Source organism: Cryptomeria japonica, unplaced genomic scaffold (genome assembly GCF_030272615.1).
Source record: "Cryptomeria japonica unplaced genomic scaffold, Sugi_1.0 HiC_scaffold_58, whole genome shotgun sequence".
In the NCBI taxonomy this organism is placed as follows: Eukaryota; Viridiplantae; Streptophyta; class Pinopsida; order Cupressales; family Cupressaceae; genus Cryptomeria; species Cryptomeria japonica.
The window spans coordinates 365001-372487 of NW_026728880.1; the positions used below are offsets into that span (position 1 = coordinate 365001).

At 62.5% G+C, this 7487-nt stretch overlaps 1 non-coding gene across 1 annotated transcript; it reads right to left on the minus strand.

The window, feature by feature from the left end:
• Nucleotides 1–3787: 3787 nt before the first annotated feature.
• On the minus strand, nucleotides 3788–3906 carry LOC131863250 (5S ribosomal RNA). Its single transcript, XR_009362182.1, has one exon. It is a non-coding gene; the product is annotated as a 5S ribosomal RNA (ribosomal RNA).
• Nucleotides 3907–7487: the final 3581 nt, after the last annotated feature.

A 7487-nucleotide genomic window follows, 5' to 3' on the forward strand; every position in this document is an offset into this window, starting at 1 on the left:
TTAAAATCTCGTTTTTTTTTGCCTTTTCTGGAAATTAGTGAAGGCAGCGCATCAAAGGTGCGCAACGCTGGTGCGAACCTGGGAGCGCTCCGATGTGTGCTCCAAGGTGCGGCGTGCACGAAGTCGGACCCCGGTTTGCCCCGGGTGCGCACCTCGCGTGCACCTTGGTGCGCACACCTTGGCTGGGTTGCGCGCCCTGGTGGGCACCATGGTGCGCACCAAGGAGCGCTCCGAAGTGTGCTCCAAGGTGCGGCGTGCACGAAGTCGGAGCCCGGTTTGCCCCGGGTGCGCACCTCGCGTGCACCTTCGCCGCGGTGGGCACCATGGCGTGCACGAAGTCGGAGCCCGGTTTGCCCCGGGTGCGCACCTCGCGTGCACCTTCGCCGGGGTGGGCACCTTGGTGTGCAGACCTTGGCTGGGTTGCGCGCCCTGGTGGGCACCATGGTGCGCACCAAGGAGCGCTCCGAAGTGTGCTCCAAGGTGCGGCCTGCACGAAGTCGGAGCCCGGTTTGCCCCGGGTGTGCACCTCGGGTGGGCACCTTGGTGCGCATGCCTTGCCTGGGCTGCGCACCAGGGCGGGCTCAAGATGGCACCCGCGTTCCTTTTTTTTCACTATCTTTCAAAACGGAAATTTTAAAATCTCATTTTTTTTTGCCTTTTTCTGGAAATTAGTGAAGGCAGCGCATCAAAGGTGCGCACCTCGCTGCCCACCACGGTGCGCAACGCCGGTGGGCACCCGGGAGTGCTTCGAAGTGTGCTCCAAGGTGCTGCGTGCACGTTGTCGGAGCCCGGTTTGCCCCGGGTGCGCACCTCGCGTGCACCTTCGTCGGGGTGGGCACCTTGGCTGGGTTTGCCCCGGCTGCGCTCCGAAGCGGGGTTATTGGAGCGCCGCCTCTTTTTTTGTCGGAGCGTTTGGTGGGGTTTCTCGCATTGGCTCTTCCGAGGCCCGGTTGCCACCCTGGCGCGCACGAAGTCGGAAGTAGGGTTAATTGCCCGGGTGCGCACCTTTGCCAGGGTGGGCACCTTACCTGGGCTGCGCACCAGGGCGGGCTCAAGATGGCACGCGCGTTCCGTTTTTTTCACTATCTTTCAAAACGGAAATTTTAAAATCTCCTTTTTTTTTTGCCTTTTCTGGAAATTAGTGAAGGCAGCGCATCAAAGGTGCGCACCTCGCTGCCCACCTTGGTGTGCTCTGAGGTGCGCACCCGGGAGCGCTACGAAGTGTGCTCCAAGGTGCGGCGTGCACGTTGTCGGAGCCCGGTTTGCCCCGGGTGCGCACCTCGCCTGCACCTTGGCCGGGGTGGGCACCTTGGCTGGGTTTGCCCAGGGTGCGCTCCGAAGCGGGGTTACTGGAGCGCCCCCTCTTTTTTTGTCAGAGCGTTTGGTGGGGTTTCTCGCATTGGCTCTTCCCAGGCCCGGTTGTTGGGTGCGCTCCCACCCTGGCGCGCGCGAAGTTGGAAGTTGGGTTAATTGCCCGGGCGCGCACCTTCGCCAGGGTGGGCACCTTGGTGCGCACACCTTGGCTGGGCTGCGCACCAGGGCGGGCTCAAGATGGCACCAGCATTCCCTTTTTCTCACTATCTTTCAAAACGGAAATTTTAAAATCTCGTTTTTTTTTTGCCTTTTATGGAAATTAGTGAAGGCATCGCATCAAAGGTGCGCACCTCGCTGCCCACCTTGGTGTGCTCCGAGGTGCCCACCACGGTGCGCAACGCCGGTGCGAACCCGGGAGCGCCCCGATGTGTGCTCCAAGGTGCGGCGTGCACGAAGTCGGACCCCGGTTTGCCCCGGGTGCGCACCTCGCGTGCACCTTGGTGCGCACACCTTGGCTGGGTTGCGCGGCCTGGTGGGCACCATGGTGCGCACCAAGGAGCGCTCCGAAGTGTGCTCCAAGGTGCGGCGTGCACGAAGTCGGAGCCCGGTTTGCCCCGGGTACGCACCTTCGCCGGGGTGGGCACCTCGGCTGGGTTGCGCGCCCTGGTGCGCACCAAGGAGCGCTCCGAAGTGTGCTCCAAGGTGCGGCGTGCACGAAGTCGGAGCCCGGTTTGCCCCGGGTGCGCACCTCGCGTGCACCTTCGGCGGGGTTGCGCGCCCTGGTGGGCACCATGGTGCGCACCAAGGAGCGCTCCGAAGTGTGCTCCAAGGTGCGGCGTGCACGAAGTCGGAGCCCGGTTTGCCCCGGGTGCGCACCTCGCGTGCACCTTCGGCGGGGTTGCGCGCCCTGGTGGGCACCATGGTGCGCACCAAGGAGCGCTCCGAAGTGTGCTCCAAGGTGCGGCGTGCACGAAGTCGGAGCCCGGTTTGCCCCGGGTGCGCACCTCGCGTGCACCTTCGCCGCGGTGGGCACCATGGCGTGCACGAAGTCGGAGCCCGGTTTGCCCCGGGTGCGCACCTCGCGTGCACCTTCGCCGGGGTGGGCACCTCGGCTGGGTTGCGCGCCCTGGTGCGCACCAAGGAGCGCTCCGAAGTGTGCTCCAAGGTGCGGCGTGCACGAAGTCGGAGCCCGGTTTGCCCCGGGTGCGCACCTCGCGTGCACCTTCGCCAGGGTGGGCACCTCGGTGCGCACACCTTCTCAATGTTTTCTTGCCTTTTCTGGAAATTGGTGAAGGCAGCGCATCAAAGGTGCGCACCTCGGTGTGCTCCGAGGTGCGAACCCGAGAGCGCTCCGAGGTGCCCACGAAGTCGAAAGTCGGGTTAATTGCATTGTTTTCCCCGGGTGCGCTCCGAGGTGCGCAACATCGGCGCGCACCAAGGAGGGCTCCGAAGTGTGCTCCAAGGTGCGCACGATGGCGTGCACCTCTGGTGCGCACGATTCGGAGCTCGGTTTGACCGGGGTGCGCACACCTTGGCTGGGTTGCGCACCTTTTGTGCGCTCCAAGGTGCGCACGAAGTCGGAGCTCGGTTTGCCCCGGGTGCGCACCTTCGCCAGGGTGCGCACCTTGATGCGCACGCCTTGGCTGGGCTGCGCACCTTGGTGGGCGCCATGGTGCGCACCTTTCGTGCGCTCCAAGGTGCGCACGAAGTCGGAGCTCGGTTTGCCCCGGGTGCGCACCTTGGTGGGCGCCATGGTGCACTCCGAGGTGCCCAAGATTGGTGCGCACCAAGGAGCGCTCCGAAGTGCGCTCCAAGGTGCGCGCGAAGTCGAAAGTTGGGTTAATTGTCCGGTTTGCCTCGGGTGCGCACCTTGCGTGCACCTTCGCCAGGGTGGGCGCCTTGGTGCGCACACCTTGGCTGGGCTGCGCACACCTTGGCACCCGCGTTTCCTTCATTTTAAATTTTTTTTTTTTACAATCTCTCAAGTGGGAAATTCTATAATCTCAACTTTTTTTGCCTTTTCAGGAAACTTTTGAATGGAGCGCATCATTGGTGCGCTCCGAAGTGTGCTCCAAAGCTCTCTCCAGCTGCGTGCACCTGCCCCGGCCGCGCACCCGGCCCCGCCCAGCTTCGCTCACCTGTCCCGGGCGTCTGGTGCGGAACCTTAGAGTAAGAAACATCACCGTGCACCTTGGCCAACGTGCGCGACTCGACCGAGCGCGCACTGGCCGAGGTGCACACCGATTTCACCTGGGTGCGCGCGCAGCACCTCGGGCGCACCGGGGTGCGCGCACAACGCCCGGGTTGCACCGTGGCCTGTGTGCTCGGGGCGCCTCGGGTGCGCGCTCGGTGTCGCCCCCGCGCGCGCGGTAGTGCGGGCAGCGCACCCCGGCCCGGCCCGGCCCCGACGAGAACGCAAACGGGCAAAAGGTTTATTCAAATAGCATTGCGATGCCCGGCGAAAAACTAAAAAAGGGTGCAACACCGGGACTTCCCGGGAGGTCACCCATCCCAGTACTACTCCGGCCCAAGCGCGCTTAACTGCGGAGTTCTGATGGGATCCGGTGCACTAACGCTGGTATGATCGCACCCGTTATGAGCTTGTCGCAGTGTGTACTTAGCAAACCGCGACCCACGTGCGAATCCACCCCGGCCACCCACCCCCGTCGAGGTGCACACCCTCCCTCGCGAAGTGCGCCCCGTTCGCCAAGTGTGAGCCCTGCCCGGGTGCGCGCACCTTGCTAGGGCGTCGGGTGTGCACCCGGCCCGGCCTACGTGCGTGCACCTGTAGGGGGCGTCGTGTGCGTGCAGTGTCCCGTCTGCAACGCGGTGCCCACACACCACCTCGGGCGCAACGACCTGCGCTCACATGTGGGCCGAGTGCACCTTGGTGCATGTTCGGGGCGCCTCGGGTGCACGCTCGATCTTGCCCCGGTGCACCAAGGCGCTCGGTTTGCCCCGGGTGCGCACTTGGTGCAAGGTGGGCACCCAAAATAGGGATCAAGCACCAAAACACAAGTTTCGGGATGCAAAATGGGACCCAAGGACCACAAATGCGTTCCAAGACCCATGATGGGTCCACGAGAACAAAAATGTGTTCCGAGACTTAATAAACAAATATTGGGTTTTAGGAGAAGAAACATGCTCTGATGCCCAAAACGAGAATCGACCCCGAAAAGGCCACAGGCCAAAAGTGGGATGCGAGACAAAAAAAAATGGGACCCGAGGACCAAAATTGGGTTCCCAGGTCGAAGACAGGGCAACCGGACAAGAAACGACCTCTAAGGCTCGAAATGAGTCCCGACGACTAAAACTTGACAAGAAGCACCCATCAGGCACCCAACTCGACACCCATGGGATGCCGACCCACCCGGGCTTCCACCTAGCACACCTTGGCACCCACCCACCCTCGCACCCAACCTCGCACCCAACTTAGCACCTTTGAACCCACATTGGCACTCACCCTGACCCTGGCACCTTGGAACCCACATTGGCACTCACCTTGACCCTGGCACCCACCTTTGCACTCACCTTGGGACCCACCCTGGCTCCCACCTCGGCACCCACCCAGACACCCACCTTGGTTCCTTGGCACCCACCTTGGATCCTTGGCACCCACCCCGACACCCACCTTGGCACGCAACTTGGCTACTTGCCACCCACCTTGGCTCCTTGACGCCCACCCCGACAACCACCCCGTGACCTACCCTGGCTAGGGTTGGTGCACACCCACCCTGGTGCCCACCTTGGCACCCACCCTATGACCCACCTTGGCACGCACCTTAGTACCCACCCCGTTACCCACCCTAGGACCCACCCCGTGACCCACCTTGGCCAGGGTGGGTGCCTTGGTGCGCACAACTTGCCTGGGCTGCACACCAGGGCGGGCTCAAGATGGCACCCGCGTTCCGTTTTTTTCACTATCTTTCAAAACGGAAATTTTAAAATCTCATTTTTTTCTTTTTTTTGCCTTTTCTGGAAATTAGTGAAGGCAGCGCATCAAAGGTGCGCAATGCTGGTGCGAACCCGGGAGCGCTCCGATGTGTGCTCCAAGGTGCGGCGTGCACGAAGTCCGAGCCCGGTTTGCCCCGGGTGCGCACCTCGCGTGCACCTTCGCCGGGGTGAGCACCTTGGCTGGGTTGCGCGCCCTGGTGCGTACCAAGGAGCGCTCTGAAGTGTGCTCCAAGGTGCGGCGTGCACGAAGTCGGAGCCCGGTTTGCCCCGGGTGTGCACCTCGGGTGCGCACCTCGCGTGCACCTTCGCTGCGGTGGGCACCTTGGCTGGGTTGCGCGCCTTGGTGGGCACCATGCAGTGCACGAGGTCGGAGCCCGGTTTGCCCCGGGCGCGCACCTCCGCCAGGGTGGGCACCTTGGTGCACACAACTTGCCTGGGCTGCGCATCAGGAAGGGCTCAAGATGGCACCCGCGTTCCGTTTTTTTCACTATCTTTCAGAACGGAAATTTTAAAATATCGTTTTTTTTTGCCTTTTCTGGAAATTAGTGAAGGCAGCGCATCAAAGGTGCGCAACGCTGGTGCGAACCTGGGAGCGCTCCGATGTGTGCTCCAAGGTGCGGCGTGCACGAAGTCGGAGCCCGGTTTGCCTCGGGTGCGCCCTGGTGGGCACCATGGTGCGCACCAAGGAGCGCTCCGAAGTGTGCTCCAAGGTGCGGCCTGCACGAAGTCGGAGCCCGGTTTGCCCCGGGTGTGCACCTCGGGTGGGCACCTTGGTGCGCATGCCTTGCCTGGGCTGCGCACCAGGGCGGGCTCAAGATGGCACCCGCGTTCCTTTTTTTTCACTATCTTTCAAAACGGAAATTTTAAAATCTCATTTTTTTTTGCCTTTTTCTGGAAATTAGTGAAGGCAGCGCATCAAAGGTGCGCACCTCGCTGCCCACCACGGTGCGCAACGCCGGTGGGCACCCGGGAGTGCTTCGAAGTGTGCTCCAAGGTGCTGCGTGCACGTTGTCGGAGCCCGGTTTGCCCCGGGTGCGCACCTCGCGTGCACCTTCGTCGGGGTGGGCACCTTGGCTTGGTTTGCCCCGGCTGCGCTCCGAAGCGGGGTTATTGGAGCGCCGCCTCTTTTTTTGTCGGAGCGTTTGGTGGGGTTTCTCGCATTGGCTCTTCCGAGGCCCGGTTGCCACCCTGGCGCGCACGAAGTCGGAAGTAGGGTTAATTGCCCGGGTGCGCACCTTTGCCAGGGTGGCACCTTACCTGGGCTGCGCACCAGGGCGGGCTCAAGATGGCACGCGCGTTCCGTTTTTTTCACTATCTTTCAAAACGGAAATTTTAAAATCTCCTTTTTTTTTTGCCTTTTCTGGAAATTAGTGAAGGCAGCGCATCAAAGGTGCGCACCTCGCTGCCCACCTTGGTGTGCTCTGAGGTGCGCACCCGGGAGCGCTACGAAGTGTGCTCCAAGGTGCGGCGTGCACGTTGTCGGAGCCCGGTTTGCCCCGGGTGCGCACCTCGCCTGCACCTTGGCCGGGGTGGGCACCTTGGCTGGGTTTGCCCAGGGTGCGCTCCGAAGCGGGGTTACTGGAGCGCCCCCTCTTTTTTTGTCAGAGAGTTTGGTGGGGTTTCTCGCATTGGCTCTTCCCAGGCCCGGTTGTTGGGTGCGCTCCCACCCTGGCGCGCGCGAAGTTGGAAGTTGGGTTAATTGCCCGGGCGCGCACCTTCGCCAGGGTGGGCACCTTGGTGCGCAAACCTTGGCTGGGCTGCGCACCAGGGCGGGCTCAAGATGGCACCAGCATTCCCTTTTTCTCACTATCTTTCAAAACGGAAATTTTAAAATCTCGTTTTTTTTTTGCCTTTTATGGAAATTAGTGAAGGCATCGCATCAAAGGTGCGCACCTCGCTGCCCACCTTGATGTGCTCCGAGGTGCCCACCACGGTGCGCAACGCCGGTGCGAACCCGGGAGCGCCCCGATGTGTGCTCCAAGGTGCGGCGTGCACGAAGTCGGACCCCGGTTTGCCCCGGGTGCGCACCTCGCGTGCACCTTGGTGCGCACACCTTGGCTGGGTTGCGCGGCCTGGTGGGCACCATGGTGCGCACCAAGGAGCGCTCCGAAGTGTGCTCCAAGGTGCGGCGTGCACGAAGTCGGAGCCCGGTTTGCCCCGGGTGCGCACCTTCGCCGCGGTGGGCACCATGGCGTGCACGAAGTCGGAGCCCGGTTTGC